General features: G+C 33.1%; 1 protein-coding gene and 1 pseudogene across 1 annotated transcript in view; both read left to right on the forward strand.

The window, feature by feature from the left end:
- The window catches only part of LOC140435297 (EGFR adapter protein-like), a 651,983-nt gene that overhangs the window by 198,249 nt on the left and 436,331 nt on the right, over positions 1 to 17,403 (forward strand). The gene's annotated exons all lie outside the window — the stretch shown is intronic.
- LOC140434007 (heat shock protein 83-like) overlaps positions 12,582 to 17,403 on the forward strand; it is a 39,650-nt pseudogene continuing 34,828 nt past the window's right edge.

Below are 17,403 nucleotides of genomic sequence, written 5' to 3' on the forward strand. Positions count from 1 at the left end.
TTATATTTACAAGACAGAAATAACAAACGTCAAAATGATTTTTTTGTTCTCCTTATTCCATTGGAACACCAAACTTTAAACATTTTCGTTGTCCTTTCGTCCACTGTCGCAAGTTTTCAAGACAAGTTTTACACACTCTATGTGGAGCCCAGGATTGATCTTGATCTCCTAAATAAACACCAAAATTGGCTTGATAGGCCCTTTTTATAAACTCACAAACTGGTTTTCTACTTTCCTTTACAATGTACTCGCCACATATGTAGCAAAAAACGTCCGGGTGATTTACAAAACAACGCCTGCTTGTAGAAGCCATGGTGTTCAGTTGTCAAAAACAAACTCTTGCAACGAAACTCAAGTTCAAACTAAATTTTACAATGTAATCCAGTTGACTTGGTTATGGAAATTTCCAATAAATAAACTTTAATTAGAAGTCATTAGTTAAGAATGTATGGATATGTAACAAAAATTAAATCATAATTTATGATTCAACTTCATTGAATTTTGTAATCAGTGCTTCTTTCAGGCTGTTGGGTTTCTTGAATATCGCCTTGACTGGCGTGTACTCTGGACATTCTATTATTATATGGTTGACTGTGAAAGGTGTTTGGCATCTTTGGCACATTGGTAGTGGTTCTTTGGAGATTATATAGCCTTGCGTAAGTCGTGTATGCCCAAGCCGGAGTCTGCTGATAATTACCTGGTCTTTTCGTTTTGGTGGTATAGGAAGATTTTTTGAAGATACGTCTGGTTTGATGCTTTTAAGATTTGTGTGTAAGATTTGTGTGTGTTTGATCCCATATTTCTTGCCAGATTTTATTTACATGAGTTTTGTATAAAGTTTCAGTATCTGATATTATTTGTTATAGTTTTATTTTATTTATTTGTTAAGTTTCTTTATAAAAATTTTGCAATTATATTGGTGGAATAACAGAAATATAAGAATATTTAAGTAGGCATTTGATGAGTATGTTATATCTTGAAAACCAGAGCTAATATAAAGGTTTGTATTTTTGGAATCGGCACAGATGAATTAACCAATATCAGTTGATTTTTGTGACAACAAGATAAAATTTTTTTTCCTGGGCTGTGTAATTTTATTTTTAAAGATCTTTACTGAAAATGGACTAAAAAAACCCTTTCATTATTAAAACGCAGAGTTGCCAAATAATGTTAAATGAGTATTTTAAAAATAGAACAAGTGAAATGAACACTATGTTAGTAGTAAAAAATTAAACTGCTGAAGCAACAGATAAGGAGCCTTGATGAATTTAATATTAATTTTTATTGATATTTTATTAATATTTAAACCTCAATACTAAACTTAATACTAAAGCTCAACAGGTCATGGTAGCCTAGAGCTACAAACGTCTTTGTTTTAATTATTTTTATACAGTTATCCAACACTTTTTATTTTTAGTTTTCTACTTCTACTTCTTGTCAATATTCCCATAAGCTGCTCTTCAACTCTTTTTCTGTCTATATTTGCTTTCTTTTTGTATTGACTTTCACGATACTTTTGTTTTCGACATTCTTCTTTTCCCATTCTGTCGATGTGTCCTAAACATCGTAGTCCCTGCGCTTTTATTACAGTTGTTATTTTTTGCTGTTCCAAAAAAAAACATAACAAACAAGTTACGTTAAGAACGTTATAAAACTTTAGCTTCTGTTCTTAGTCTTTCGCATATACAATTCTTCGATACTTTAATAAGATTTAATTTTATTTATGTCTGAACTCACGTTAAAACTACAAAAGAAAATACTATGCTCGTTTAAAAATTCTGCATTGCAGCACACAGCATACACCCGCAGCAGTTTTGCATGTCATAACAACCCTCAAAAGTTAAAAGTATTTAAACGAACCGGCCCTTAAACAAACAAACCTGAAACTTCGTATCCTGAGAGACTTATTTAAAACACTTTGTATATACGAGCCTCATTAAACTTTACAAACAATGTTACTTCCACCACGGCTTCTGAAAATCTCGAACAACGGTCGTCAAGGCTCAATATTTGCCAAATTAATAAGTTTTTTAAAAGTTTTCTTCATGCAAGATCCAAGAGCGCAGCGGGGGAATAGCCTGCGGGATGTTGATACTGTGCAGGAACTATTTATTTTGCAGCACTTGCATAAAAATGGCAAATGAAATAAATGAGATATGTACGTTTTTCTACAATAAAAATCAATTAAAGAAAAATGTTTTTATCAATAATAATCAACAAAAAAAATATTTAGTAAATCGCTGTAATTTAATATTTTTTAGTTTATTTTTAAAAATGTTTCTCTTAACACATTTCAATTTGTCATTTTTATGAAGCCTATTGAAAATCGTTGTTTTGATCGTTATAAATATGAAAATCTTTATTTTCTTGTTACATTATATTTATTTTATACACTTAAACTCATACTGATGAAATAGAGAGGCACAAAATTAATAATTTTTGCTTTTTTTTAACAGTAATTGTAAAATATTTTTGGCAATATCTAAATGATAGCATAACATTTTTTTTTACAAATCTGCCTTGTTTGCATAATAATCCATTTAATCAGTCTTTGTACTATATTAACCAATACTCATCAATTCATTTCCAAACTGTATTCACTAGTATTTCATCGTCAATAGAATGAGGCCAAAAGCCTGCTCGTCTTAGACTTTATCGCTCACAAAACTGACATACAGTACCTACGTTAAGTTTTAAATTAGATATACACACTATAAATGGCAACACTGTGCGCCGTCAACTTTCCACGAACCTCCGTTGCCCCGTCTTCAATAATTTTTCATTATACAGTGGTTGTTTAAAACAATAAGAGCGTAGATAGTATTTTTATTTTTGTAAACAACATCTCTGTTTACATGCCCACAGAAAAGGTTCAATTAATAAGATGGTTTTATGGTGTTAATTCTGGACAACAGTGTGTAGATTTTTTTTCTGTGTTTTTTTGAGGGGACACCAATTGCTTGGATACAGCCAGCTCATAATATTGTTAAAAATTTTGATAGTTGTTATTGCCTCAAAAATTTCAGAAAATGTCACGCTCAAGAAGTGCCACCAAAATAAGTTAAGGAAAGAGAATACCGGAATATACAAATTTGTGCAACAATCGACATGGTTTCAACACGTTCAAGAGGAAGTATTGCTAGAGAGTTAGGTGTTAGCAATGTTACTGTAACATAAGAATGGAATAAGCACGGTTTGAAGAATTTTAAATATTCGAAAACGCAGCAACTTTATCCAGATGACTACTTTCGAAGAATGGGGTTTTATAAAACTCTAATAACGAAGGCTAATGATGAACCCAATTTTATTAAAAACATTTCATTATCTAATGAATCTTCTATTTCGTTAGTAGGGAGATACAATCCTTCCATTACGAGGTATTGGGTGCGGGAAAACCAGCACAGAAGTGTTCTTTACCGTACTCGACGTCCTCAAAAAGTTAACGTTTGGACTAACATTTTAGGAGACCACATAATAGGTCCATTTTTTATTAAGGGCAACTTGAATAGTAGAGTCTACCTCGACTTGTTACAGAAACATGTGTTTCCGCTATTCTTAATTTTCCTGATATAAATCTGGAGAATGTTTGGTTCCATCAAGACGGCTGTTCAGTTCATAACGCTCGAATAATTAGCGAGTATTTGAGCAATACTTTCTCTAATTAAGTTCTAAGTGAAACAGGCGATATTAAGTGGCCTGCGCGATCTCCAGATCTTACACCCATGGACTTCTTTTTTTTTTGGACATTTAAAACACATCATCTACGATCATCTTGAGGCTAGTTCCCAAAACTTGGATGAATTAAAAAACGAATAAAAGAAGTCTCCAATTCTGTTACAGCAGAAACTCTGACATCTGTCCGCAGAAGTTTTTATGACAGATTGGGATACTGTTTAGCCGTAGAAGGTCAAATACTTTAATGATTTCTTTGGAGTAAAAAGAATTATTTTTTATTTTATTGAGAATTTTTTTATTTTCAATAAGAGTATATTTTTTCTTTTATCTTTTTAAAAAAAATCTTTATTTTTAATTAAACTACAAAAAATTGTTCACATTATTGAAAACCGATACAATGGCACCGCCCTATAATGGTCAGTGTATTTTTATCGAGTTTATGTTATAAGAAATGAACCGGGTATGCGTAAGCAAAACGAAAATCGAACTAGGTAGATGCATATCCCTTGCGTTGTTACGTGTTACTAGATGCATTTTGTTTTCTCTTTTACTGTCTAGGAGTCTCAAGCTAAGAGGGATGGAGAATTTTAAGTACCTCGTACGAGACGATGTTGCCGATTTTAGCGCTTTATGTAGTTTGCAGTACCTAATGCAAAACTTAACGTACTGTATGAGGAGCCTTGGAAACAGGGCGTAAAAAAAGAAGCATTAAAACTGAATATAATATAAGGAAGCTGAAACAAAAACTAAGAACTTTGCTTAGTTGAAAAGATATGTTGTGGAATGCAAGTTTTAGATTCCCCATGTCTCTCTTAACACCTTTATCAACGTCTGTTTTTGCCTTGCAATTCTTAGAAGGCACAGATTAAAGCGGAATTCTTGAATTTGGTTTCGAAAATTAGTCTACGATTTTATTATCAGATGTCGCTACATTGCGTCTATACGAAGCCATGTTATAGTTGCTTCCTAAGACAGAGAAGAATTATTTCACGTTCAGAGCGCTTGCGAAAGCCGTTCTGATGATGCCTATTGGGCTGAAATACGTATAAACGGATGCGCAAGCTCCCTATACGTGAAATAAAATCTTAACTGTCTTTTCCTTGTTATTTCGATATACTCTGTACGAGTACTAGAAACCAATTCGCTAGGAATTTTGCTTAGTTGAAAAGATATGTTGTGGAATGCAAGTTTTAGATTCCCCATGTCTCTCTTAACACCTTTATCAACGTCTGTTTTTGCCTTGCAATTCTTAGAAGGCACAGATTAAAGCGGAATTCTTGAATTTGGTTTCGAAAATTAGTCTACGATTTTATTATCAGATGTCGCTACATTGCGTCTATACGAAGCCATGTTATAGTTGCTTCCTAAGACAGAGAAGAATTATTTCACGTTCAGAGCGCTTGCGAAAGCCGTTCTGATGATGCCTATTGGGCTGAAATACGTATAAACGGATGCGCAAGCTCCCTATACGTGAAATAAAATCTTAACTGTCTTTTCCTTGTTATTTCGATATACTCTGTACGAGTACTAGAAACCAATTCGCTAAGAATTTTGCTTAGTTGAAAAGATATGTTGTGGAATGCAAGTTTTAGATTCCCCATGTCTCTCTTAACACCTTTATCAACGTCTGTTTTTGCCTTGCAATTCTTAGAAGGCACAGATTAAAGCGGAATTCTTGAATTTGGTTTCGAAAATTAGTCTACGATTTTATTATCAGATGTCGCTACATTGCGTCTATACGAAGCCATGTTATAGTTGCTTCCTAAGACAGAGAAGAATTATTTCACGTTCAGAGCGCTTGCGAAAGCCGTTCTGATGATGCCTATTGGGCTGAAATACGTATAAACGGATGCGCAAGCTCCCTATACGTGAAATAAAATCTTAACTGTCTTTTCCTTGTTAAAAACTAAGAAGTTATCTCAAAAACATAGACTAATGGTTTCTTTTATACTACGAAACAATTTTTGTAAATAAAAGATATCAAAATTACATATTATTTTTATTACGATGTTAGTTTATTTAAAAAAACTAATAAAAACATGCTCCCTCAACAAACTACGTATTAATAATACATATTTTGAACAAAAGGAATAGCAAAAGTACACTTTGCTTAATAAAAGAGTAACAATAGGTTATGCAAAAGTTACTTCAGAGAATGCAAAGTAAAGATTAACATAAAAACAGAGATGAGAAAGTCCTTAAGAGCAATAAACATAAATAGAAGAAATAATAAAGTACCATTTACCACAGAAATCAAGGAAGTAGTGAAATCTAGCAAAAAATATGGTGTACGTTCTTCTGACCATGAAGCAGTATATATATACCAAGGTTAATACTCTTAACAAACAATCCTCGAAAACCCAACGTATCGGTAGAATTTTTTTTGCTCAGAACTTTCGCAAATTTCAAAATTTGTGCTTGACTTCTGGGTGGCACTTTCCCTCTGTGAACGTGGACTATAAACTCAGTGATTTTTTAGATAAGCTTGTCTGTATTTTCAATAAGGCATTTCCGTTAATTACAATTAAGTCAAAACATCACAAACCCTAGCCTATTGCCCTTTAAGAGCAACATCCCGATAGCTATGAAACGGAAGACATTTGACCAATGCGTTCTTCCTATTATGACATACGGAGCAGAAACTGTCACGCTCACAAAAACAACAGCACTAAAAATGCGAGCGGCACAAAGGCGCATGGAAAGATCAATTCTCGCCGTGACAAAAAAAGACAAAATAAGGAATCAAGACTTAAGGCAAAGAACAGGTATCAGTGATGTCGTCGAACGTATAGCCAAGCTGAAATGGAATTGGGCAGGTCACATAGCGAGACTGAAAGACACAACATGGACCAGAAAACTAATTGATTGGTGCCCACGAGGAGACAAAAGCATCAGAGGACGACCACCAACACGCTGGATGGACGACATTAGACGGATATCCAAGAAATGGCAACAAGAAACATAGAACCGTGAAGAGTGGCGGAAAATGGGAGAGACCTATGCCCAGCAGTGGATAGAAGAGGTTGCATGATGATGATGATGATGATGAAACAGGGATGACATAAGGAACAAGATTTGCGTTAGGTAAATAAAGAGAGAATTTATTTGAAGAGAGTATTTTTCGTTAAATAAGCAGAAAGTCGATGGGAAGGTAAATTTTCGTGTTAAAGACTAAAATAGGACAAATATAAAGCAACTAAGGAAAATATCGAGCTAAGAAAGCAAAATATTTTAATCAGGTCAGATGTATTCGAAATGAAGATGTATCGAGGATTGTGATTTGTTTAATGGAATTCTTTGAAAGTGTTAGAATATAAGTTATCATTAAAGTCGAAATAACCAAGCAGTTCTTTGTGTATACTTTGGGAATTATGTTGCTACAAAATAAAACGTACGTTTTACTGGTGAATTTTACACTTTTAAGATAAGTTTTATACTCTTTCCAACATTTCTAAAATACTGGTTTTGAAAAGTTTCAAAAAGTTTCAAAAAGTTATACAAGAACGTAATATAATACATTGTTTTTATCATTTCAAAGTTCAGTTTTGTATTTTTAAACTTCTGTAATCGTTGTGATTTTCACACAACTTCTGCTATTATTTTTTGTTGTGTCTTTTCATTATTAATGTTTTCTTGAATACTTGTTATCTCTAACCAATCCCGTTAAAGTGTCCTTAACATGTCTAGAAAATAAGTTACCAAAATTTTATATAATTTCAAGGTAACTACTGAAAAAAAATTATATTTTATTCAGGTACAATGCCCTAAAGAAAAAGTTTAACCCTCTTCGTCGTCTTCTAAAGACAATAAAACTTCTGTAAACGACGCTGTTCCAAAAAATCAAGTTACTACCTGCTCCCAAAACGCACACAATGACCCACTCTGATTAATTTTTCCATAATGCAGCGTGAAGTTTGCGCCCAAGTACTTTCCAGCCAACTTCGCAGCTCGGTTCGGTTGCTCTTTTTATTTAACTTTCAGCAAGTCGTTTCTTCATGGAAAACGCAATTAGACTGTATATTAGGGATTATTAGGCTACAAAATATGTATGAGGAAGTTTTTTGTTTGCTTTGTATTTTCAGCTAAAAAGTTTCTTTCGGGTGTAGAACGTGCTGGCGATAATTACTGGGATATTTACAAAAACGGGAGGAAAATAGAGAAAATATGTGTGTTTATGGCTGCGATAAACGTTTATTAGTAGAAGCTGTACATTGTTGTCTTCCGTTTTAAGGTAATTCATTTCACATTGTATAGAGTACGTATAAAAAAATTCCTATCACACAAAATAAAGATAAAAAAAGTTACTAGTAAAAGTTATGTGCTGTATTGGCTGTTTAGCAACGCAAAATATTCGTTTTCTTTTACTTTATTCCAGGGTTTAAAAATTGATTACTTGTTTTAGTTTCAAACTTTTCTATACCTTTTACGAGACGTCTCACACTTTCTCTTCCTTTGGGTTTGTCATGAAGTATTTGTTTAGTTTCATTTTCAACCATTCTGTGTACGTATAATATGTTGTGTGTAGTTCAGTCGGAATTAATTTATGTTTTTTTATTTATCGAGCACATATTCAATTCTTATCTTTCATCCTTATTTATCTGTCAGTTAGTTAATAAATAAATAATTAAGGGAACAAGAACGAATTCGCAGAATAAACTAATTTGGACACAAATTAAGGGATGCGTCATGACAACCAACACCAAATTTACACTTACATCTATGCGTCAACTACTAAATGGCCTAATTTTTAAATTTTTATATTATAATATAAAGGCAAGAAGATATAATTATAATAAAGAATGCCATAAAGACTTTAAAGAACAAAAAATCAGGGGGACCAGGAGGAATCGTTAATGAACTAATTAAGTACGGAACATACAAACTACACAGAATTATACACGAATTGTTCAGTAACGCTATAAACCTGAACGAAATACCAGAAGAATGGTCCAAAGCATATATAACCTCGATACATAAAAAGGGAGATAAGAAGAAATGCGGGAACTACAGAGGCATCAGTGTGATAGGATGTATGGGCAGGTTATATGGAAAAATACTGAAAGAAAAACTGGAAAAATCTATCTCAAATAAAATCGGAGAAGAACAGGCTAGGTTTACGGCAGGAAGACCTTGCATAGACCACATTTATACACTCCAGCAATTAATTAAAAAAAATGGCAAAAAATAGACCAGTACACATGGCATTCATAGATTTAAAAAAGGCATATGACACGGTCCCCAGAAAACAACTATGAAACACGATGAAGGAAATCGAAATAACTCAGAGGTTAATAGAAGCCGTAAAAAAACCTTTACAACAACAACAAGGTAAGAGTTAAAACCGGCAATAAATACTCCAACGAATTTAAGACCACAAAAGGCTTATTGCAGGGATGCTCTACATATCCGACACTGTTCAAGATATTCCTCGAACAAATATTAAAACCATGGAAAAGGAAATGTGAAGGGATGGGAATACCAATCCGGGACAACTTCTTGTACACATTAAGCTTTGCAGATGACCAAGTGGTAACGGCTCAAGATGAAGAAGATCTGTGCTATATGCTCCGAAAATTCGAAAAGGAATACACAAAGAAGACCGAATATTTAACAACAGAGCAAGAACCAGTGAGAAACTTGGAAATGGACGATAATAGGGAAATTAACGGCACTGACAAATTCAAATATTTAGGATTCATACTCTCAAAAAATGGAACCACCGAGCAAGAGATAACCAGCAGATTAGCACAGACAAGAACATGTATTAAACAAATGAACGGGGTACTGTGGGATAGACAGATTACCAGAAATACAAAGAAGAGAATTTATAACACCTTGGTACGCAGTATAATGACCTATGGAGCAGAGAATTGGGTAGTAAATAAACGAAACAGGTCCAAAATCACAGCAACTGAAATGGAGTTCATGAGAAGAAGCTGCAGAGTGACAAAAATGGATCGCATCAGAAATGAGGAGATAAAACGAAGAATGGCAGTAGAACAAGACATTCTCAGCTACATCGAAGAAAAACGTTTGATTTGGTATGGACATGTGAGAAGAACAGATCATATAAGGTGGATAGCAAAGATTTCGGATTGGAGCCCAATAGGAAGAAGGAAAAGAGGTAGACCCCGAAGATCATGGAGGGATGAAATAGACGAGGCCATGGAAAGACGAGACCTTAGAGATGGAGAATGACAGAATAGATTGTATAGATTGATAGATAGAAGATATAATACATCGTCGGTGCAATGCCACCCACACGAATATGCAAAATGGGCGTTAGCAGATATTCAACTTTTAAACTTTCAATTAGTTGCCAAAATTCAGGATTTAATTACACATTTTTTTGTACTTTTATTCATAGATGTATTAGTTATATTTTAGAAAAAATATTATTAGGAATTTACGAAAATATCCATCAATTTTCGAAAAAAGATACATTCGTGATTGTGGCATTGTAGATTTTGAAATAAAATGCATATAAGTGAAATTATTTCAACCTTTATTATGGTAAAAGTGGAAAAAAAGAACTTTCTAATATTGAAAACTACAAAGATGGAAATAATAATATAGTAAAACACTTAATCATATTTTAGAATAAATAAATTTTCGTCTGAATCGTCGCTTTAATTTGGCTCCGGCAAATTGTATCTTATATTTTTATCGGCATTTATAGAATTATGAAAGTTATGATCGTTCTTTGGAATTGTTAAATCATTACACATTTTCTGCAGATATTTATATTTAGCAATCGCAATTGGCAACTGCTTATTATAAGCTTTCTTCGAGTCAACGTTTTTGGGGAGCCCACGACTCTTCATGCTGTTTCCACGGCATCGGTTTTATTGTATCGTAACCAGCAAACTTGTTGCCAGGGAATTCGGTTAAGTGTATTTCAGGATTTGAAATCAAAGACGTTATCAAACATTATGAATCTGATTTCAAAAGGACGTGGATGTGTTGGTGCATTTCTTATTATCTGAGCTCTACCTTCTGGTGAATAAACAGGAACATATTTTGATTTCTGTTTGATTTTCGAGTGTAGTGAATCACACTCCATCTCAGTATGTCCTGATTCGAAAAACTTGTGATCACTAGTTTTTAAGTTAGTGTGATCCGTAAGAGTTTTCAGGTACATAACAGCAAAATGTGAATTTTTTGTTGCTTGCCTCACCCGTCCGGCATCATTTGAACCTCAGTAATGTTTGTTTAATTGATAATATAATTGTAAATACACGCGGATATCTCATTTAACGCCCTTATTTCTTGGGTTTCATCCCAAAGGTAACAGATTTCATCCTGATTCCCTACGTTGTAGACAGTTAAAATGTAAATAGCCAATTTTTGTAGGTAAAATATTTATCCTGTTGGACTCTGTGTAGTGATAAGTACTGCTTCGAGGTGAAAGTTAAACGATAGTACCTCTGAAATATTCTTTGCAATTTCTTTATTTTCGTCTCGAGCTTCACGAGCTAATTGTTTCCTTAGCATGTAATTGTGTGTTTCTATTCGTGTGTTTTTGACTCCTCTGTTATATTCGTATATTTTGAGCACTTTTTACACTGGTCCTTATTGGGTTTATGAATCTCCAAGTTATAAGTTTTTAACACTCGTCGATACTTTTTGAAAGAAACCTAACGGTCATTTAATTCTGAACACTTTGATTTAACATTTTGTGCATAATAGAGATGTTTAATGAAGAATCCAAATACCTTTTGGTATTAAAAGCCCTACAATAATCAGACTACATGGCTGGAAATGAAAGAATGTGCTAACGAATTAGCACATCTTTCAATTTATTATGTGATACATGTTTTCCAGAATTTTCTTTTTTAACTATGCTGCTGGAAGAAAGCTTTGCCACAGCTCCGCGCATAAATGCATCTGTCATATTGAGTGTAGCCATAAAAAAGGCCTGGCATACTTGTCTTCTTTCCTCGTTGACGGTAAACGAGTAATTATTCATGCTAAATATTCTTCTAGAATTTTCAATATTTCTAGCGATTCTCTTTTTCTTTTGTTTATCAAAATGACTATTTAAGAAAGCTCGCTGATCATATACCGAAATCATTTGATGGAACTCATTATAAATTTTGCATCGGTTTTCCTCGTTGATAAAAGTATCGCATTTGTGGTTTGCTTGACCAGAACACGGGGATGGTAAAATAGGACGGTCTCTCTTAACTTCTAGAACAAACATAAGACTCTCCCTTTAATCTTTTTTGTTTCCATATTTTTTTCTTTCAAGCGTTTATGGTTTTCATTTTCTTCTTAAAGCCCTCACCTTAAAAGAAAGAAAAATAGATTTAGAATAACTTACGTCACACCTTTCTAAATAATTTACTTAATTTATTTATTTTTTTTTTATTTCATTTTGATCCTCTAATTTTGATGTTGTATCGCTAGAGCTCGAAGAAGAAGAGCAGGAGGAACTGCTAGAAGTTAAGTTCTCTTCGTAATATAGTTATCTGATGAAGATCATATGTTTTTTAATGATACAAGATACTGCACTCTATCGTTCAAAATGCTTATTTCTATCAGCTAATCACCAAAATGTTATTTCCATAATGGTATATTAACATCTACCTACCTCCTGGTTATTCTCTTTTGGTGAATCCAGACGTGACTGTCTCAAGTTTTCAAATATTTTAGCATTGTTGGCGTTCATTTTTACACAAAAATTTGAGTATCTTTAGTAGAAATAGAACAATGAATGGAAAACAATTGCAAAGTTCACCATCTCCTAGCCTTTAATCACATTCGTGGTTGTGTCAGAATATAGGAATGACTGAACCAATGTTAGTGGTGTATTTAGGCAAAAAACGAGAATCTTGCACATTTGTGGATGTGGCATTGCACCGACAACATGTCGTATGATAATAGAACAAACGGTACAACCCATTATGGTTTCTTTCGGAAATGATGAACGTAGTGGTGATGATAATGATGGGGATGATAATAGCGATGGTAATATTGATGATGATCGTAATGCTGTCTTATCCAAAGAAAAAGAAATATTTATTTTTCTTCTTCTTAAAGTCGATCAAACATAGGAATGCGATCTATTGTATGCTTTCTTTATAACTTATTTTTTTGCGAATATTGCATCTGTATACAAACTTTACGTGCGAAAACTTTGTTTTTCATTTGCTAAGTGTTATAAGCTAATGTTGTATATCTGTTTCGATTTGTTTCGTGCCTATTAATTCGTCCACCTTTGATTTTTGTCCTCTTATAAAGTGTCATATTTCTTTTTTTCTTTTAAGAAGCGTTGCCAACGTTCGTTTTTAATTCATCTTACAAATTTCATTTCTGATACTCTTGTAATCTTCGTACGCTTTTTTGACATGACATATTGTAAAAGACATATTGTACAAAATTGAGACAATTAGGTATCGATATTGATACATTCTCTGCTTTTAAAAGTCCTGTATAAAGACTGTAATCTTCTATCATAAAAAATATGCGTTTCCAAATTGAGTATAATATAAAAAAGCACATTTAATTGTGTAGTTTGCAAATTACTAATCGTGTGTGTCAATAAGATTGAAATAATAAAAATGTTTGTTATGTCCTAAAAAATACATCGTATTTATTACATAAACTAAAATATGTTAATGTAACCAGCGCAAAAACACGAAGTACGTGAGTCCATTTGTATAGGAGCTCCAATCAAATTATCGGTGTAGGTAAATACGATATAAAAAACACAACAATGCTTTTATTTTAGATTAGTTTTTGGTTAGATGTACGTGAGTTTATACTGAATACAGAAATTCACAACAAAACAACTCTCCGGGAAGGGGATGTAATGTGAAAATTGTGTATGTGTTGATTTTATTTGGTTTTGTTGCATAATAAAAACTGTTCTAATAAAAATATTACAAAAATTTTAGTTTCATTATTAGTAGACTAGGTATGACTTACTTTGAGTAGTATACTGTCATTTATTCCATCTTTTTTGTTTAATTTCGTTTTTGTTTTGAAGGTTAACAATCGTCAAGACTATGCACCGTTTCGGGACTGTTGCTCTAAGCAGATGATTATTTGTGGTGTCGAACAATTTGCGCAGATTTTATATTCACAAAATGTGTTCTTTCTATCGATCTTCCTTCAATTATCTTTTTTTGAATTACAAGTTTTGACCTAATTGACATTTTCCTACTCCCATGATGTATCTCATGTAGGGCACTTTTTTAAATTTATTTGTCAGTACAACTTCCTTTTCTTTCTTGATTCGTCTTAATACGTCGGCTTGTGGTACGCTGCATTCATGAAATTGGTAATATTTTGCGATATACCAGAGTTTGAAAGCTTCTATTTTCTTCACATTTCGGTTTTTTTTTATTCGAATAATTATTTCAGTGAAACTGTTAACTTTATTATTAAAAAGGGTACCTAAATTTCTCGTTACAGAATAGGGAACAAACAAATCCAAATATGATGTTATGAGGACGACGCCGCATTAATCGTTGAGGCAAAAGACGCTCCAAAGATTAACACACATCTTCAATACAACAGCCAAGAAATACAATATGATAATATCAGCAGAAAAAACCAAATGTATGACAACATCTAAATACCCACTAAATACCCACCAACAAAGCTTAAGAGCAAGAACAGCGGCGAGATCTCTTAATGACACAATCTAGAAGAACAAACACCTAAGACAGGACACAAGAACAAAAATCTATAAAGCAGCGAGACATCTAAAACAAGACGACTGCTAGAAACCACAGAGATGAAAATACTTCAACATTTATCAGGGAAAAGTCTATTGGATAGGGAGAGAAGCGAAAACATAAGAAAAGCATGCAATATAGAAGACATAAATGGATGAATGACAAAATAGAAACAGGCGTGGAACGAACCCATTAGTAGAATGGCATAGGATAGGATAGTACAATTAGCACGAGATGTCACTAAGTGGGCGGAGAAGTATTGACAGACCAAGAAAAAGATATTGCGATAATTTAAACAATTTAGAAGGCTAATATTGAAGAAGAAACGGGCTTTATACAAGAATAAAGAAGAAGAAAAAGACTCTTAACCATATAATAGGACTGACCAAACATAATAACTCAAAACCATTGCACGAAGATTTAATTACAGATTTCTATTATACAGAACTAGTCTATGCCATAAATGCCTTAACCAGCAGATAGATAATTAAAAAAAATTGAAAAAGACAGAAAAGATTTGATTTCACGTTCAGAGCGTCTATGTATCTATTGATACGTATTTCGACTTAATAAGTCTCATCAGAATAGTTATTCATAGCCGTTCTTAACGTGAAAAATAATCTTCTCTGTCTTATTAGAAGCAACAATAACATGGCTTCGTTATGGACGCAATAGCGACATCTAATAGAAATGTTGTTTCGAAACTATCTTACCGATAAAAAAAATTGATTTGTTTTACTTTCTCTCCATCTATCTAAATTTATTGTTGAGCTGTATTTATTTTGAAATTTTTATTTACAATTTCCTTTTCAAACCAGTACCAAATACAATTGAATTATAATTTTGCTCTTTCATTTATCTATAACAACACTGATATTTTATACAAACGACAAACGTTATTAGTGATTTTAATATAAATAACATTTTTAAAAACTGCTTCATTTTTCCAACTCATTGTACTGCTATTATATTTCAGCGCATTTGCATTTGCAATAAAATATTCATTTTAAACCATATGGACGCCTAAATCTAATTTGAAAGTTTTATTAATTTTAAATTGATTTATATTGTATTCCAGTTCCGTTCTATCTATGGTTTAGTTTGAATTAAAAATTTTATAAATGTGTAATGCGAATCTTCTGAATACTTAATATTTTTATTATTGCTTTAAGGCTATCTATTTGTGGTATCTCAGCTTGTTTGAAATACAATTTGGGAATGAAATACCCATCATCATTATCTTTTTCTCTATACGGGGAAAAAGGCTTCAGTTCGGATAATGTTATTTGTTTTAGTAAATAATGTTCTTTTGAAGGTGTACCTGAGTGAGGTATATGTTTGTAAACAAAAAGTGAATATGACTTCTATAGAATATCTTTTGCAACTGAAGGGGCATGTTTTTGTTGTTCAATTAATTATTCGTCATCTTCCATATTTAAGTAGATGTCTCATATGTATTTCTGTTTTATCTGCATTGTTTGTATGTAATTATGCAATACAATTAATTTTAACTGCATTAGTAGGAAGCCAGATATACATGAGGAACATTGAAAAGAAACAGATATATAATCAAGTATTTGCAAAATAAAACAGACAAAAAAAACAAAGAAAAAAATAATGTTCACCTGAAATATTTAAATATTAAATAGCGATCTTACATTTTTTATGAGCAAAAAGTGACGTTTAATCTTCAGTCAGTTACCTGTATCAATGACTGTCATGGGAAAATGGTTAGTTGTCTGATCTATTATTGATAAGGTACAGCGATAAAAGTCGAAGGTAGAAACAGCCGTTATATTATAGTATCATAGGGTAGTTGGGGTCAAAAAAACGCAGTTTCTTTATCAATTATAACTGTTTGGAACTTTTTCAATGTTATTACGGGAGAGCTTCATCATCATCATCATCAATCAGCCCTGAGTTGTCCATTGTTGAACATAGGTCTCCTCTAGACTTTTCCATCTGCTTCTGTTCTGCGCCTCTGCTATCCAATTGGTCACGATTCTTTTGAGGTCGTCGGTCCATCGCGTTGGGGGTCTTCCTTGGCTTCGCTTGTCAGCCCGTGGTCTCCACTCAAGCAATTTTTTTGTCCAACTGTCGTCTTTCATTCTTGCAACATGTCCTGCCCATCTCCATTTTTGCCTTGTAATATGTTCGATAATGTCTTCCACTCCGGTTCGTCTACGAACTTCCTCGTTTCTTATTCTATTTCTTAAGCTTATTCCAAGCATTGATCTCTCCATCTTTCGTTGTGTCCTTTTCAATTTTTCGGCTGATGTTTTTGTGAGAGTTAAGGTTTCTGCTCCGTATGTGAGAACTGGTAGAACGCACTGGTTAAAAGCTTTTCTTTTTAAATTGATCGGTATATTTGTTTTAAATACGTCTCTCATTTTTCCGAATGCAGCCCAACCCAGACTTATTTTTCTGAGTAGCTCGCATGTTTGGTTATCTCGCGTTAACCTTATTTCGTGACCCGAAAAATACACACATATTTTTCCACAAGTTCTATGGGCGACTTTTCGATTTCTATTAGCTCATTGGGGACGAGATTGGTCATCATTTTTGTTTTTCTATAGTTTATTTTTAAACCGACTTTCTGGGTTACTTGCTGTAGTTGTTGTAGCATAACTCTGGCTTCTCCTAAGTTGTCTGTTCTGAGAACAATATCATCGGCATATCTGAGATGATTGAATATCTTTCCATCGATGCTAATACCCTTTGATTCCCACTCTAGCCATTTAAATGCATACTCCATAACTGTTATAAATAGTTTTGGCGACAAGGTATCTCCCTGCCGCAAGGAGAGCTTACATATTGTTTTTCCATTTTAAGTATTAACAATAGTTCTAGAAGTTCACTAATAAATGAAATTTTTTTTAATCTTCATTTGCATACTGTTGCCACTACACATGGGGCAGTAGTACACAACTGCGTATTTTTGCCCCAAAACTAAAATGTATAAGACCCCAAATAAAAGAGATGGTAGGCGTTTAAAAGAAACCAATCTTTATTGAAAAAAAACCAAATGTAAAATACAAAACGC

Source organism: Diabrotica undecimpunctata, chromosome 2 (genome assembly GCF_040954645.1).
Source record: "Diabrotica undecimpunctata isolate CICGRU chromosome 2, icDiaUnde3, whole genome shotgun sequence".
Taxonomy (NCBI): Eukaryota; Metazoa; Arthropoda; class Insecta; order Coleoptera; family Chrysomelidae; genus Diabrotica; species Diabrotica undecimpunctata.